The sequence below is a fragment of the Heterocephalus glaber genome, unplaced genomic scaffold, assembly GCF_053883595.1.
Source record: "Heterocephalus glaber isolate CG9 unplaced genomic scaffold, H.glaber_assembly_v1.0 deba00000347, whole genome shotgun sequence".
Lineage (NCBI taxonomy): Eukaryota > Metazoa > Chordata > Mammalia > Rodentia > Bathyergidae > Heterocephalus > Heterocephalus glaber.
In genome coordinates, this window is record NW_028258143.1 from 42,994,123 (window position 1) to 43,012,208 (window position 18,086).

The following is an 18,086-nucleotide window of genomic DNA, read 5'->3' on the forward strand; positions in this document are numbered from 1 at the left end:
AGATCATTCTTACTGCTACACAAAAAAATTTACTATTTACAAAAACACTGCCCAATATTCATACCAACCTTCCAACCCACACAACATGAAAGATTTATCTAATTTCCAAAGACCAATAAGAACCTAAGTAAACATAGATGTGTGTTTCATCCAGGCTGATACACAATTACAGCATATACTTGGTGTTTTAAATCTGTCTATAAATAATTTACTACAAAATGGCATCCATTTTAATAACAGTATAAATAAGTATAAACATTTAAATCCAGTAAAGTAATATATTTATTAGGGATATAAAATCAGTTCTACTCTGAAATTGTTAAATGGAATATATATTTCCAATTAAGTACCTTATGCTTCACCATAAATCAAAGATAATCACTCTTGCAAATGATGTCAACAGCAAAAGTAAAACCTAGGGCTTATACATGCAATTGCATGTACATTAATATTTGTTCGTAGTGACCTTTTCTCTTGAACATTTTCTGCATAGACTTCCACGGGAACTTCCTGATCAATGCAAGGCAGGTGAGTGAATATGTACTGTCATTTGTCTCTTGCTCAGTTTTGCAGAAAAGGAAATTGAATTGGAAAAAAAGATATTCTTTAGGTCATAAAATGAATTCAGTTCAGTTCATTTTCCAGCCTTGTTACTAATATGTGAATCTCATGCCCTTCCCAAATGTTAAAACATACTCCTTCTTCCAAATCTGTTAAATTTCTAAATTTGATAGCTAATTTGAATGTTTCTTTTTAACCAACACTGCATATCCAAAGCATACTGCACATTCAAGCACATTTTAGTAATGCTTTGCAGCACTGTGGATCATGAAATTCTTTCAGATGCCTTTACCCACGGTGGACATATTTAATCTTTTCTAAGATAAATTTCCACATCTCTGTCTTCAATTTGTCCTACCTGAATATTCTCTCATTTTGGACAAAGTATAATTAGGAAACCATATCACAGTAATATTTTACTTCAATCCTTCTCCATTATATTCTTTTGCTGAATACTGTTAATGTATTTTATAAAGGAAGTTAGCCTGAATAACAAAATTGGTGTCTGCCCTCCATTGAATTAGTCATTAACATTGTTAGCTTTAGATAGACTCAAGCATTGAGAATAATTCTCATTGACTACATGCATTCTTTCTGCTCCATGTGTAAAAGTTCATTTTTCTTATCATTTTTTTCTGAATTGTTATTTTATAGCATAATGTCACAGAGCAGCAAATAATTCTGGGTCATTTTCTCTGTCAGATCACTTTCTAGTGTTATCTCTAATTATTTCATGTATAATCTGAGGAATGAATTCAGGTAAGAAATTCCTCTTTCAAATCTTTTCACTTTTTTTCATAATATTTTGTCATGCACCATTATGGGCCAAACTGAGGTTTCTTCTACTTTTTCCTGGTAGTCATAACATTGTGAGACATGCTAAAAATAGGACTGGAAAAAAGACGCACTACACAGATGGAAATCCTTTGTTCTAAAAAATTAGGCCATGAAAGAAACCATTCTGGGCATTATTTTGTTTATGTGTAAAATTTTCTTTGGTAAGTTTCTGTAGTAATTATTCAGGATAGTTCTTGAATCTGGCATTTTACAAAGACTTTCTAAATTGATGTTTTTATTAGGACAGGAGAATATCAATGTTATATTGTACTGATATTCTCCGGGAAAGTCCAGTTTATCTCATTGGCTTTGGTGCTGAAACAAGATTAGTAAGAGGTAGAGAAGGCAGATCCCTTTCTGGTGTGATTAGAAGTGTATCTAGCTGTTGACTGGAAGCAATGGAAAACTCTAAATTATCACATTTGATTCAGAGGTCTGTCAGTCTTTTTCCATAAGCAAATTTTAAGGGAAACCTGGGAAGACAGATTTAACGTTTGCCATTTGAGACACAGGATTTTTCTCTCTTCCACTTTACTCATTTTCTCATGTTTGTTTCTTCTGGCTGCAAAATAACTAGAGTACCTTCAGTTTTCCAAGATAAAGATTTCAGGTTACATGAATCATAGGAAGAAGAAAGAAGAGGCAAGAAAAGGATATGTAATCTGAATCTGTCCCCTTTTTTATAAAACCAGAAAAAATCCTTAGAAGTAACTAGAGAGATATTTTAACAAACTTGTTTAATACCTGAAATTTTTTCATAGCTTTCTTATTCTGTCAGGTACAAAGGCTGTAAAAAAATATATACATGCTCAAGTTATAAATTATTTTCATTAGCTATACTTTCTCACATAATTTCCAGAAGAAAATTATTAATAGAAATATTTAGATTAACGTATTTAGTGACCCATTATTCTAAGCACTTATATTTCCAACTGTATTTAAATCAGAAACACAGTTACTAATAGCAAATTAGAAAGGACATAACAGATGTCATCTGAAGAAAATATCTTTTAATATCCCTCAAATCACATTACCTATCCTGCACAAACACAAACAGATACATCTCACCATGACTTTGTTTCTAAACAGTTTAATAATGCTTTCATTCTTTCTAAGCCTTACTAGTACGGCATAGTGATTTCCATTAAAACTCAATGTTAAAATGTAATCATTCAAGATCCTATAAATCATGGCTCAATAAAGATCAATATGTTTGCTAATTTTTCCATCATTTTATGAACTAAACATGATTGTATATAGCCTTTCACTATCTAATTTGAAAATGCTGTGTAACTACAACTTGGAGAAAATAGAATATAATGTATATACCAGTGAAAATTATTTGATCACCTATAATTTGAAATAAACTTTTGTTATCAAGCTGTGTAGATTTGGGGCACTACTTATTCAGTGAGTTGAACATTGATCTAGTTAAAGTTATAAAATATTTGACAGTACCTGTAGCAAGTTATTGGAAGAAAGTAATAGGGTAACATATTGCTACAATTTTAGTTAATTTAAGTTATAATTTTTAAAAAACTGTTTAAAAACCTAGTTTTCTATCAAATAGTTTTATTTACTTCTACCTCTTTGTTTTTATAACTTTATAAGCACAATTATAATTCTTAACTACATTATCAGGGAAAGAGTATAAATATGTGGAATGTATTCAAGGAAAGATATTCTTATATTAGGACATTAGACATGCACCGGTATATTTAAAAATATAAATAATTTATAACCCATATTTTCTTAATTCTTAGAGAAAAGGCTCCATTAAATATAAAGTAAACATATTAAGATAAATGCAACATATAAGTCCACCTTAAAAACTTTATATGTAACAAATATGCAACAAAATGATAGAAGAAATATCTGTGCATAATGGTGTGTGCTTGCAATACCAGCTAGTTGAGATGCTGAAGAATGAAGATCAAAGGTTTGAGGCCACTCTGTTCAATTTAATGAGGAAGAGGAAAAACAGATGGGAAGGGGACTTAAAAAACTATTAGGATGTTTCATGTACATATACCAAACACCCATGCTGAAAATAGTCATTATGTATTGCAAACATATACTAATAAAAACTTTTAAATATAAAAATAATTTTAAAAGGATTAGGATATAGTTCATTGGTAGAGTTCTTGTATTATGTGTATGAAGCTATGGATTAATACTGGCCCTGCAAAAAAAAAAAGAGAGAGAGAGAAAGAAAGAAAGAAAGAAAGAAAGAGGGAGAAAGAGAGAAAGAAATAGATTATTTAGTATTCAAGTAAATGTAATTCATATTGTTAATCAGTAAAATGCACTCTAGGTGAGCATGGTAGAGCAGACCTGTAATCTCTGCACTGGGGTGACTGAAACAAGAGGATTAGCATGAGTTAGAGACCAGCCTAGGCTACATAGTAAGTTCAAGGCCAGTCTGAAGTACACAATAAGATCCTGACTCAAAAAAGAAAAGAAATTTCACTTTATGCTTCTGAGCACTGAAAATAAAAAGGGAAATGTAAACTGTTATATGATTTCAATTGTTTAAAGCATTATTCAATATTACAAAGGAAACGAATATTAATTATATATTAAATTCTAAAATTAATATATTGTTTGGTTATTCGTCCCAGAAACATAGAATAGATATAGAGTTAAAAAGTAAGAAGAGAGCAATTCTGGGACAGGGAGGTAAGTCCTTGAAAGGTTAATAGAATTTTGATAAGTGCAGAAAATCAAAGGTATTGTAATTTGTTAAATAGATCTTCTTTCCTTTTTGTAGTATCTTCATAGATTGCATTCCTTTCAAATAATTAAACTGGTATCTAAGAAACAACTAAATTTAATTATATTAATTATATTTTAATTCTAATTAATTAAACTGATTTTAATTAATTATATTTTAATTATATTTTGTGAAAAATAAATATTTGCAGTAGGAAGAAATTGATCTGAGAAATTTTTGTCTTAGTATCTTTCTAATGAATAAAACCAAATATTTGCACATGCAAAACACTTGGTGATGAAGTGCTCCCATGCATTCTATAATCAGATTTTCTATTGTCAGTTTCTTTTCCTGAAATGCTGTCTTTTCCCATCTTAGACAAACAAAAATAAACAAACCTCATTCTGTAGGGATCAGCTCAAATATTTGCTTTCTTACCTATGAACAGTTTCTATCTTCCTTAATACCAGTGTGTAGGTACCTCCAAATGTTCTTTCCTCCATGTTCCATCCTGATCTAGATTTGAAGCATCTTAACATTCTCTACCTGCACACCCCCAAAGTGTCTAATATTGTGCTTTGTACATAGTTAATCCTCAATAGTAGTAGTATGACCAAAAGTAATTGATAATGACTATCTATACCTAATACAGTGTACATTAAGATTCATTTTAGGTCCTTAAGTATCTATTTATTCTACATGTTGGACATTTTAAATAATTATTATTCACCAGCTTTGACTATGTAGATGAAGAAGGTTGGGGAAACTTAGAGGAAAATGGAGAGTTAATCAGGCTTGATAAAAAGAGCTAACATACTCATGAGAGCATCAAAATTTTGTGCTTTGAAATAAACATGAAATTGATAAATTTCTCATATTTAACATTTGAAAATCTTTACAACTTCTGTTAGTTTTTGATCTACCATACAACTATGTAAAATAACTATTTCGATTATTAAAATTGAATTAGTGTTTAATTTTCCTGGCAAAAAGTTCTTCATCAAAGAAGTAGTTCATGGGGCTAACCTGGGCTGGCAGTTCCCTGAATACTTGGCTGTTCTGCATCTGTAGAATTAATTGGTTTCAAAGTGTGATCACAGTCATCTTAGATTTAAGATTGAGTTCCTTAATCCATATATACAAACCTGTATATGTTCACTTAGCATTAAGCAAACATAGTGGGACTTTATACAAACAAGTAATAATCTTTTAAAATAAATACTTTACTACATTTATTTTTACACTACATTTTTATACCTCATGTATAAATTTTAAGAAAATGTCTCAATTACATGTTTTTTTCTCATATATGACCTAAAAAAATCAATGACCTATTTATGTATCTTTTTTGTTTTATTAGGCCTATCTTACTGTTACCCATGATAGTCTCAAATTCCTGGGTTCAAGCAATCCTCTTTGCAGTTTTCCAATATATGAACTATTTAGGTGGAAGATTTAACTAGGAGATTTGAAATCTATTTGAATTAGTCTTTAGAAAATAGCAAAATTATTATATTATTCTGCAATATACATTTAATATATGAAGTGTAAACTTCATGAGGCAGATTTTTGCAGATAAAAATTATAAATATTTTTGGGGTACAGAGTGATGTTTTGGCACATTTGTATACACATCATCTGCCAATCAACTAAGGACACTTAGATTATCCATCTTTCCAAATATTTAACATTTCTTTGTGGTGAAACCATCCAAATCCTCTCTTTTAGATATTTTGAATTACATGAAATAATACAGTTAACTATAATCACCATTCTGTCCAACATAACACTAGAATTTATTCCTCATGATTGTGACTTTGTACCCATTTACAAATCTCTTCCTATTTTATTTCCCTTCCACTTCCTTGACCAGCCTCTACTAACCACTATTTAGGTTACAACTTTTATGAAATTAGCTTTTTTAGATTCATATATGAATGAAATCATTCATGAAATCATGCAGCATTTGTTTTCTTACATCTTCCTTACTTCATATATAATATATAGCCCCATCCACTTTACTCCAAATGGAAAGATTTCATCCATTTTCATGGCTGGATAGTATTCAAATATGTACATGTATCAGATTTACTTTATCTATTCATCCATTGAGGGACACTGTGAATTCTATTGTGAATGGTTTTGTAGTAATAAATATTTGAGTGTAAGTATCTCTTTAGTATGCTGATTTCATTTCCTATAGATATATGCTGAGCAGTGGGATTGCTGGATCACATAATAGCTTTATTTTTAATATTTTGGGGACAATCCATATTATTTTCTACAGTTGCTATATTAAGTTACATCCCCACCAACAATGTATTAAAATCCCACTTTTTACAGTTACAGAATTGTAACTTTGTGTCCATTTCTTTTTTGATTTATTGTAATAGTGGTGTGATTATATCTCATTGTGGTTTTGATTTGCAATCTTTTGATGATTAGAATGTGAATTTTTAAATATATTTGACCATCTGTATTCTTCTTTTGATCTATTCAGAAGATTATTCCATTTATTAATTGGTTATTTATTTTTGTAGTAATTTTTCAGTTACTCATATACTTTGAAATACATATTTCAGATATATATATTTTTTCCCTTAAATTCTTTTATTGGTACATTTCAGGTATACAATACCTTTACATTTATCATTGGGAACATGTATCTTTACATGATGTATCTTGGTTCTTATTTTTTCCCCATTCCCTGCCCTCCCTTCACTCCCTCCACCCTTCCCTATTTATAAAGACTTTGTTTCCTTTATTTCCATTTCTCATAATTTTTCCTTTCCCTTCTTTCCTTTTCCCTACCCCTCCCACTTCCTCTACCCCTGTGAACCTTTTCTTCCTGTTTTGCATTATCAATTATTCATTTTAATCATTGGTACATTTTAGGTATACAATATAATGACATTCATCATTGGAAATTTGCACCTTTACATAATCTCTCTTGGTTCTTATTTTTCCCCCTTCCCCTTCCCTCCCTTCAACCCCTCCATCCATCCGTATTTATACTTTGTTCCTATTTTCCATTTTCTCATATGAACTCCATTCTCTTCTTTCCTTTCCCCTAACCCTCCTATTTCCCTTTCCCCTTTGCCCCTTTTCTTCCTATTTCAGATTATCTATTATATCTTTTAGTCCTTATTTACACTTTCAGTTTCTCACACTAGAGAAGCTATTGGGTATTTACACGTGTGTCCGGTTTATTTCACTTAAGAGTACGGCCTCAATGTGCATCAATTTAGCTATAAATGTCTCCAATTTCACTTTTTTTATGGCTGACTAGTACCCCATTTTATAAAAAACCACATTTTCTTTATCCAGTCTCCAGTTGATGGGCATTTGTGCTGTTTCCAAGTTTTAGCTATTACAAATTCTGCTGCTATGAACATGGGTACACATATATCACTGTGGTATGAGTCTTTTAATTCTTTGGGGAAGATACCCAGCCGGGGAATAGCTGGCTCAAATGGGAATTCCAGTCCTACTTCTTTAAGGTATCTCCATATTGATTTCTATAGTGGTTGCACCAGTCTACACTCCCACCAGCAGTGGAGCAGGGATCCTCTTTCCCCACAGCCCTGCTAGCATTTGTTACTGGCTGAGTTCATGATAGCAGCCATTCTTTCTGGAGTGAGGTGGATTCACAGCATTGTTTTCATTTGCATCTCTTGAATGACCAGTGATGTTGAGCATTTTTTCATGTATTTATTTGCTATTTCTACTTCTTTGTCTGAGAAATGTCTGTTCATTTCAGATGCCCATTTTGGATTGGTTCTCTAAATTCGGGAGGTCTGATCTTTTTAAGTTCTTTATAGATTTGAGATAGTAGGCCTTTGTCTGCGGAACAGCAGAAGATTTTTTTCCCACATTGTGGTTTGTCTCTTCACACTGTTGGTGGTTTCTCTTGCTGTGCAGAACCTTTTTAATAGGAAGAGATCCCAGTTAATGATTGTTTGTGCTAGTTGATGGGCAGCTGAGATTTTGTTCAAAAAATCTTTTCCTACACCAATGTCTTCAAGAGTTCTCCCTAACCTGTGTTCCAAACGATTCGGCATTTCCATTTTAATATTTAGATCTTTAATGCATTTCGATTTTAGTTTAGTGCATAGTGAGAAATACAGGTCTAGTTTTAATCTTTGACAAGTTGAAGCCCAATTTTTCCAGCACCATTTATTAAAGAGGCTATCTTTCTTCCAGTGAGAGTGTTTGGCTCCTTTATTGAAGATGAGATGGCTGAGTGTGTCTGGAGTTGTTTCGGCATCTTCTAATCTGTTCCACTGGTCCTCAGGTCTGTTTCTTTGCCAGTACCATGCTGTTTTTATCACAGTAGCTTTATAGCATAGTTCCAGGTTGGGGACTGTGATACCCCCAGCCATGTCTCTGTTACTTAGAATTGCTTCTGCTATTCTGGGTCTCTTCTTGTTCCAAATGAATTTTTGGATTGTTTTCTCAAGGTCCATGAAGTATGATGCTGGAATTTCAATTGGAATTGAATCTATATAGCAGTTTTGGAAGTATGGCCATTTTCACTATGTTGGTCCTTCCTACCCAGGAGCAAGGGATGTCTTTCCATTTTCTGATATCATCTTCAATCTCTGTTTTCAGAGTGCTAAAATTTTCAGGGAAAAGGTCTTTGATTTCTTTCGTTAGGTTGATTCCTAGGTATTTCAGTTTTTTGGATGCTATGGTGAAAGGATTTGTTTGCCCTATTTCACTCTCAGTGAGTCTGTTTTTCGGGTAGAGGACAGCTATTGATTTTTCTGTATTGACCTTATATCCAGTTGCTGAATTTGGTTATTAAGTCTAGAAGACCTTTGGTGGTGTTCTGGGGGTCTTCTATATAGAGTATCATGTCATCTGCAAATAATGACAATTTGACTTCTTCATTTCCTATCTTTATTCCTTTTATTTCTTTCTCTTGTCTAATTGCTGTGGCTAATGTTTCCAAAACTATATTGAGCAGCAGTGGTGATAGTGGACATCCTTGTTTTGTTCCTGATATTAGTGTGAAGCATTTCAATTTGTGACCTTTTAGTATGATATTGACTGTTGGTTTTTCATAGATGGCTTTTATCAGTTTGAGGTAGGGACCATCTATTCCAATTTTTTGTAGGGTTTTTATCATAAATGCATGTTGGATTTTGTCAAATGCTTTTTCTGCATCTATGGAGATAATCATATGGTTTTTGTCCTTGGCTCTATTGATATAGTGTATTACACTGATTGATTTGCATATATTGAACCATCCTTGAATCTCTGGGATGAATCCCATTTTATCAGGATGTATGATCTTCTTGATGATCTTCTGCATTCTATTTGCCAGTATATTATTAAGGATTTTTGCATCTATGTTCATTAGTGAGATTGGCCTATAGTTCTCTTTTTTGGTTGGGTCTTTCTCTGCTTTGGAGATCAAGGTGATGTTTGCTTCCAGGAATGAATTTGGGAGTATTGCTTCCCTTTCAATTTCATTGAAGAGTTTAAACAGCAGTGACAGTAGTTCCTCTCTAAATATCTTGTAGAATTCAGCAGTGAAGCCATCAGGACCTGGGCTTTTCTTAGTTGGTAAATTTTTAATTATGTTTTCAATTTCATTGGTTGATATCTGATTGTTTAGAATTTTTAGGTCTCCTTCATTCAACTTGGTTAATTCACATGTATCTAGGAACCTGTCCATTTCTTCTGTATTTTCCATCTTATTGGTGTATAGGTTCTCCAAGTAGGCATTAATGATCCTAGGGATTTCTGCTGGGTCTGTTGTGATTTCACCCTTTTCATTTGTAATTGCATTGATTTTCCATATGTAAAAAATTAACCTCTACCCTTTATTTCCATACATAAAAATAACTTGAAAGGATCTATGAACTTAAATATGAAAGACTAAACAAATAAAACTTTAAGAAAAAATTATAAGGGAAAATGTTCATGAATTTAGGGTAGGCAAGAATTTCCTAGGACACAAAAAACATGATGTACAAAAGAAAGAAATTGATAAATGAGATTCCATAAAAATTTAGAACTTTAACTGATATAGTTAAGGAAATGAAAAGTAGCCCTTAAACAAACCATATTTATAATACATATAATGTAAGACCAGGGTATACAAAGAACTATTACAGCCCATTAATAGGCAACCCAATTAAAAAAGTAGACATAAGAAGATGATAAACAGCCAATACAGATACTTATTGACTTATCATTGTCATGACTTTTTCTTTTTGTTGGATTCTCCCCTTTTGCATTTAATTTCTTGTCAAACCCAATGGATTAATTCTGGTGGGCTTCCTGGGGTTGTTGTGATCCTCATTGTCTGTTCCTAGGATATTGTCTAAAATTTTTTGGAGTGCTGGTTTGGTATTCATGAAGTTCCTAAGGTGCTCTTCGTCATGAAAGTATCTTATTTCTCCATCAATTTTGAAAGATAATTTTGCAGGGTACATCAATCTGGGTTGGAGGCTGTTTTCCTTTAGAGCTTGGAATACCTCACTCCAAGCTCTTCTTGCCTTGATGGTTTGTGTTGAGAAGTCTGCTGTGATTCTGATGGGCTTTCCTTTGTATGTGATTTCTTTCTTTTCTCTAACTGCTTGTAGAATTTTGTTCTTCTTTGAGTTCCTGGAATCTTAACAATTATATGTCTATGTGTAGATTTTTTTTTGATCAAGGATATTTGGCATCCTATATGCCTCACTTATCTGTATGTCCAGTTCTTTTCCCCTGCTTGGGAAGATTTCTGCCATTACTTCTGTGAACATGTTTTTTTTATGTCATCTGCACTCTCTCCTGTTTCTTCTTTGACACACATCAGTCTTATGTTATTCTTCTTTGCATCATCTAGCAGCTGCTGGATTGATTTCTCATGATCCCTTACAATTTTGAGGTAATTTTTCTTTTCCTGGTTACTAATTGCAATATTATCTTCTTTATCTGAAATTCTATCCTCACACTGGCTCATTCTTCTGTGTAAGCTTTCAATGGAGTTTTTGATCTCCTGGAAATCTGTTTGCATCTGTTTTATGGATTCCATTTGTTTCCTATGTTGAGATTCCATCATGTTCCTCAGCTCCTCTCTAGATTTATTAATCATGTCTTGCACTATGGGCACAATCTCTGCTGTTGTCTGAGAAATTATTTCTGATTTCATTTTTTCCAGATCCTCTTTTGTTGCTAGTTCAGGGAGTCCAGGTGGTTGAGTATCAGTGTTCCATCTCATTTTCCTTTGGGGTTGTTTTAGGTGATCTGGAAGTCTGGTTTTGAGACTTGTTTATGTGTCCTCTCATTTTGACCCAGGTGGTGGGGGTGTGCTATTGGCGCCTGCATTGCTCACCTCCTCTGAGCTGGGAGTGGTGAGATAGCAGCTCAGAAGCCCCTTCCTCTGGGCTGGGAGTGGTGGGAAGATGGCTTTGTATATTATATATAGTATACATCTTATATATTCTGAAATATATATTCAGTTACTTATATATTACTTATATATTCTACTTATACATACTTTCTTATATGAATGATTTTCTAACATTTTCTCCTGTTATGCAGGTTATTTCTTCACCTTGTGTATTGTTTCCTTTGCTGTGCAGAAGCTTTTTGGTTTAGCAATCATTTGCTATTCTTTATTTTGTTGCTTGTAGTACCTTTATGTTCCTTATCAAAAGAACAGCAAGGATTTTTTTTTCCATCTTGTTTACCACTATATCCTCAGAACTTGAAGAATGTTAATCACATTCAGGATAGCAATACATTTTTAAATAATGAATATAATCACATAACTTCTTTTTCTTATGTTGAACTAAATATAATTAACTAGTACTTTTTTAGTATATATTTATATAGTATTCATATAGTCCCATAATACCTATAAGTCCTCTGAATAATATTAAAGTCCATTTCTGTTTATCCTTGTGAATCAATAATCCAGTATTATCTACTCCAATATTTAGTTTAGAAGACTAAGCCCCATAGCCTCCTTCAACAGGACCCCTTTGTCCTATGGTTCTGAGTTTGCTAGTAAGAGAACAAGAAATTGAAGTTATTTTTCATTTTACACATCTTCCATGACTGACTATATCCCTCCATCAGTGGCCACTGCTCCTCTTAATGTGCTTGAATATAAATTACTGTCTCTCCTGTTTGATTTTTCTTCTTATATTTTCCCTCCCATAAGTTTTATTCCTGTTATGGTTTAGGCCTAGATATCACCCCTGAGTTTCATGCAGTCATAGATGACTTTTTCAGAGGTGGCTGGATCTAGAGTGTGTGAGGCTGGAATTGATTCATAGTGCAATGCTAGGCTCAAGGGCTCTAGGATTGAGAGTATGAGTGCTACCTTCCCTAAGTAGTCTGGATAAGATATAGGATATGGAAAGACACTAAGTTTCCTTGTTGTTTTTGCTACTATGTAGACACCATAAACTGTGCTCCTCTGCCATGCCCCTCTACCATGTGTCACTCTGCCTTGGAGCCAGCTGACTATGGACTTTATGAACTATAAATAAACCCTTTCCCTTTAACTTTGGGTGTTGGGCATTTTATCTCAGCAATGAGAGAAAAGTAACTAAGAAAGAATTTGGTACCAGGAGTGGAGTTGTTGTTGTGACATTACCTGGCCATGTGGCTCAAGAGCCTTTGGACCTGGCTTGTGGGAAGGGGAAAAGTTAGAAAAGATTCAAAGAGGCAGGCTGAAAAAGTAGAGCTGGGATGACTTAGGCTGTGCTGTATGGGAGATTCTGGTCAGAGCTCAGAAGACTAGAAAGAAAATAAAGACCAGGCTCAGGTTTCTTCTGGGAAGAAGGATGCGCATTGGGTGCTGGACTCCAGACAATGTATGCTATGCCTTGGCAGAAAGTTTGTCTGCATTTTGCTCATGTCCAGAGACTGCCTGAGACTGAAATTAAGAACAGTGGATTAATCTGGCAGAAGAAATTTCAAGGCAGTATAATGTTGAGGTGATAGCATAGTTACTGTTTGGGACTTTTAGCTAGATTTATGTTGAGAATTAAGAGCATAGAGCCCAGAAGAAGGATTTAAAATGATTTAAGTTTTGCCAGAAAGGAAGCTCCAGTAAAGTTGTAGCCTTCAAAGATAGAGCAGAGGAGATTTTGTTTAGTAAGAAGGAACAAAAGAATAGAAATGATGGCCTAGGGCATCACAAGAATCAGCAAGACTCCACCCTTTATAACCTCAAAATTGCAAAAGTGAAAGGCTTTGCTTTGAGAAGAAAGCCCCAGAGCACCATATTCCAGAATGGCAGTGGCCTAGAGAAATTGTTCCTGGAGATTTGGTTCATAGTCACTGGACCCCTATAGTCAAGAAAGAAGGACTCTTGGCTACTGCTCTAGCTAGGAGCACCCCTTAGTGTCAATCCACATGGTGCTGGTTTTAGGCGCATGCAAAATGCAATAGTTGTGGGGTCAGGAAGTCTCCCACCCAGATTTAAGAAGAAAGCCTGGGAACCCAGCAGTGTGCCCCTGAAAGGGCAGTGTGTAAAGCTGTGAATGTGAAGTCAAATGTGCAGTGCAGACCCCAGAACTTGGAAAAGCCAGGAAAATGGATTGTCTAAGAAAAACTGCAAGGAGGGAGCAGAGCAGGCCTAAGAGAGAAGCCATGGGAGCTACAACCACTGGAAATCCCATACCGGCAGAGCCACCCAAGTTATTTGGAATTCACAACTTGCCACAGACTGCAAGGGATGCTAGAAGTGGAACTGTGGGACTTAATGTCTGCCCTACTGGATTTTCATCTTATTTCACTCCCATTTCTTGCCATCCTCCTGTTTGTAGCCTTTGGAATGGAAAAGTCTATCTTGTGTCATTGAATGCTGAAAGTGTTTAACTTTCTTTTCATTTATACAGAGGCTGCAGCTAAGAATTTGCCTTAAACATCAGAGGAGACTCTTGACTTGGACTTTTCAGCAATGCTAAAACTTTTAGGAGTTTGGCAATTCTTACAGATGGACTAAATGCCTTTTGCATAAAGAAATATACATGAGTCTTTGAGGGTCCAGGGGTGGAATGTTATGGTTTGCATCTAGGTGCACCCCCTAAGCCTCATGCAGTCATAGGTGGCTTTTTCAGAGGTGGCTGAATCTAGAGTGTGTAATACTGAGATTAAGGATGTATGATTACTAAACCAGTACACTGATTGGTTTGGCACTGCCCTAATCCTGGTAGTCTGGATAAAGATAAAAGGGGCAGAAAGACATTGTTAAGGTTCTCTTATTGCTTTTGATACCTTGTGAGAGCAATGAACTGTTGTTCTCCTCTGAAATGCCCGTCTGCCATGTGCCACTCTGCCTTGGATTCAGCCCACTATGAACTAAAACCTCTTTGAACTGTACGCTAAATAAACCTTTTCTACTTTAACTTTGGTTGTCAGCAACCAGAGAAAAGTAAGACAATTCCCTAAGGATAGTAATATGGTAACTTGCTGATCAAAGCTGCAGGTTATTCTGCAATCTTCCAAAGTCACCTATATTCACATCTTTATATATATTCTTTGCAAAATGAAGGGTATTTAAATTATACTCCTTTCTTTTTGTCATGTATTTTTTGTTGGGCTTGGATTGATTGAACTTGGTACCTACCTGAAGAACATACTAATCAAGAGCATACAATACAAAATAAACACATGGTGTCCGAGAATGTGATATAAGCTATTAGTATTATAGAAATATTGAGAAAAGAATGTTTGGCAAGGATAGACTTCCCAGGAAAGGGTTTTTTGGAGGAGGATGGCCTTAAGTTTTATTTGAATAGATAACAATTGAACAAAGTAACCTGAGCAACCTCCAATATAGGTCTAACAGGAGGAAAGGTATAGAAGTGAAGTGTAAAATTAATAGTCATTGAAAAATGTCAAAAACCACTAGGCTAAAATCAAGTTATTGAGAGAACTGGCTTCTTTCTCAAAACTCTATGTAATTAATTTATTGGTCTGCACTAGTTTCTAGAAGCAATCTCTGTTCTTTTGCCCATGGCCCCATTCCTCTACCTTCAAAGCTAGGATAATCAGGCTATTCCTCATCAGGCTGCTATGTTTGCTCACTCTTCTGCTGTCCTTTTCATATATTTTATGTATAGATATTTATTATGGTAAAATATAACATAAATATACCATTTTGACTATTTGCAAGTATGGTAGTATTAACTGTATACATACTTCAGTATATTTGTAAGTGGAAATATTTGCCTAATTTTATTTTAGAATTAATCATCATGAATGAAACTGACATTTTTGTGCTGATTTTGTATTCTATGACTTAACTATATTTATTTATTAATTTTAACAGTTTGTGTGTGTTTGTGTGCATAAAGTTGTGACAGTTAAACTGGATTATCATGTTGATCAACTTCAGAGTTGCCTACAGGATTATTAAAGCATAATCTGGGTACATCTAGGTGGGACATGGAGATATGTGGATACTGTATCTAGTCCTTGGTCCTTTTCTGTCTGGCATTGTCTTCCTGTTCTAGTTTGACTGTCATGAAATGAGCAGTTTTGCTTCACAATGCCTTTCTGCCATGTTGTTTTTCCCTTGAAGCTAGACAACCATAGAGAGAACACTCTGGAAACACGAAGTAAATTACAGCTCTCCTTCTTTAAGTTTTGGTTGTCAAATATTGTGCCCAGAGACCACAAGCTGACTAATCTAGGAAATTGGTCCTAGAAGTGGGGTTGTTGTTGTGACTATATCTGACAGTGTGGTTCAGAAGTCTTTGGAACTCATTTGCTGGAATAATTAGGCAAGATTTGGATAACAAGGCTAGAGAAGCCTATAAATGGTATAAGCAGAGCTTGGTGGGAAATTCTGGTCATACCACTGAAGATCAGAATGTTCACAGTAATTAAGACAGTAAAAGTTGGGCTCATGAGGATTCAGTTGGGAACAAGTGCCTTATTGGGAATTGGATTAGCAGCTATACATTTTATACTCTGGCCAAAAACAAACTACATCTTGTCCATGTCTTGAGACTTTATGGAAGGCTAAGTTTAAGGATGATCTGGTGAAGGAAATTTCAAGGTAACCTAATAGTCAGTTCCATGAGCCTTGCAGGCTTCTTTAAGCCAGATGCACAGTGATAATCAGGAACAATAAGCCACCACATGTATAGTCGTGACCCAAAAAGAACCATATGTATGGTTGGGGTCAAAGGAGTCATAGTTGCTGAAGAGAGCTGTACTCTTAAAAAGAGAACATCAGGAATTAGCAAGACCCTACCCACTGAAGACTAAAAGTTACAAAGTATAAATCTTTCCTTGAGAAGAGGTCCCCTGTATCCCCTGCTCAAAAAGAGAAAACTAGAAAAATTGCTTCCCTGGTATTCATTTCACTGTGCTGAGTCATCCACATACACAGAGGCCACTGCACCATAGTAAACAGAGGCGCAGGTGCTCCCCATGAAGGCACCAGACCCCAGCATTGTTCACTTTATGTTGGTATTTTAAGCATGAAGAATGCAACAGTTGTGGCATCAGGGAGGCTTCCATTTAGATTGCAAAGAAAGGCCTGAGTACCAGACAATTTGCCACTGTCAGGGGGATTTGTGAAGGATTGAGAATCAACTTAAAGGAACAGTGGACACCCAAAGGAGTCTGAGATGCAACAAACATGAAACATCTAACAAGGAAATCAGCAAATGGAGCCCACCTAAGAGGGAGGTCATGTAGACTGCTACTGCCAAAAGCGTACAGGTGGGGCTACCTACACCATTTGGGGGTCACATCTTACCCCACCATGTGTCCTGCATCCTGGACATGAGCTACAGAATTTAATGTTTTTCCTGCTGTTTTTTGTCTTATTTCAGTCCAATTCTTTTCTAAACCCCTATTCTTCACTTTTGGAATGATAATAGTTACGACGAACCATTGTGTATATTTATAACTTGCTTTTAAATTTTATAAAGGTTCACAGCTAAGTGTTTGCTTTGAGCCACAGAGAAGACTTTTACTTAGACTTTTGAGAAATACTGAAACTATTGGCTTTGAAGGCATTAGCACATTTTTGGTTGTAAGTGAGATAGTTATATCATGTTAAGTACAATTATGAACTTCTTTATTTGAAGATTAAATGTAGTTTCAGGAGACCTGTCTGTGGCTCAAGTGGACAAGGAGTGAAATGTGACATTTAAACTGGATTGTCAACTTGTTTTCCTTTTGAAGAGCCAGGGGATTAATAATGTATACTTCAGGATGTGTTGAGGTAGGTCATGATGACATTAAACCCAACTTGATAAGGCAGAATAACCTCTCCATTTCAAGATCATTTAAGTAGAAATCTCAATTCCTTCTACAACCTTCATTTTTCCATTTGCATTGCTTTGTTAGGGCTGACATAACCAGGGATCACAAACTGGGTGGCTGGAAGCAACAGAAATGTATATTCCTACAATTTAAGAGGTCAAAATGTGAAATCAAGGTATCAGTAAGGTTAATTACTTTTGGAAGTTCTGAGAGAAAAAAAATCATCCCATGGCCCTCTTCTAACTGATAGTCATTTTGGACATTCCTTGGTACTCTTTGGATTATAGACACATCACTCCAATCTTTGATTACATGTCACTCCAATCTTTGATTTCATCTTCATGGGACCTTTCTCTATTTCACTGTGTGTCCTTTTTTGTATTACAAAGATGTTATATCGAATGACTGAGGATCCATAAAAATTCATAAGACAAGTATTATCTTGATACTTACCTCTTAATTATATATGGAAGGATTTGATTTTCAAGTAACATCACATTTTGAGGTTCTGGGAGACATGAATAATTTGGGAGAGGTGACAATACTGTGAAATCTACTACATCACAAAATCTAATGTATTCACGGTTCTTGGGAATTAAGACAGAGATTTTGGGGGCCCATTATTCTGCTTACCATACTCATTCTCTCTCCTGTTACTATGTATAGATATAAGTCAAAGAGGAGATTCTGCTATTGTAGTGTTACATAGGATAAGGATTTGTGTTACATGCTCAAG

General features: G+C 34.8%; 1 long non-coding RNA gene across 1 annotated transcript in view; it reads left to right on the forward strand.

Moving 5' to 3' along the window:
* The first annotated feature begins 275 nt into the window (after positions 1-275).
* Positions 276-18,086, forward strand: part of LOC147829936 (uncharacterized) — a 118,401-nt gene continuing 100,590 nt past the window's right edge. Inside the window, exon 1 of the long non-coding RNA XR_015446690.1 lies at positions 276-528. This is a non-coding gene — a long non-coding RNA (uncharacterized LOC147829936). The remainder of the gene's footprint in view (positions 529-18,086) is intronic.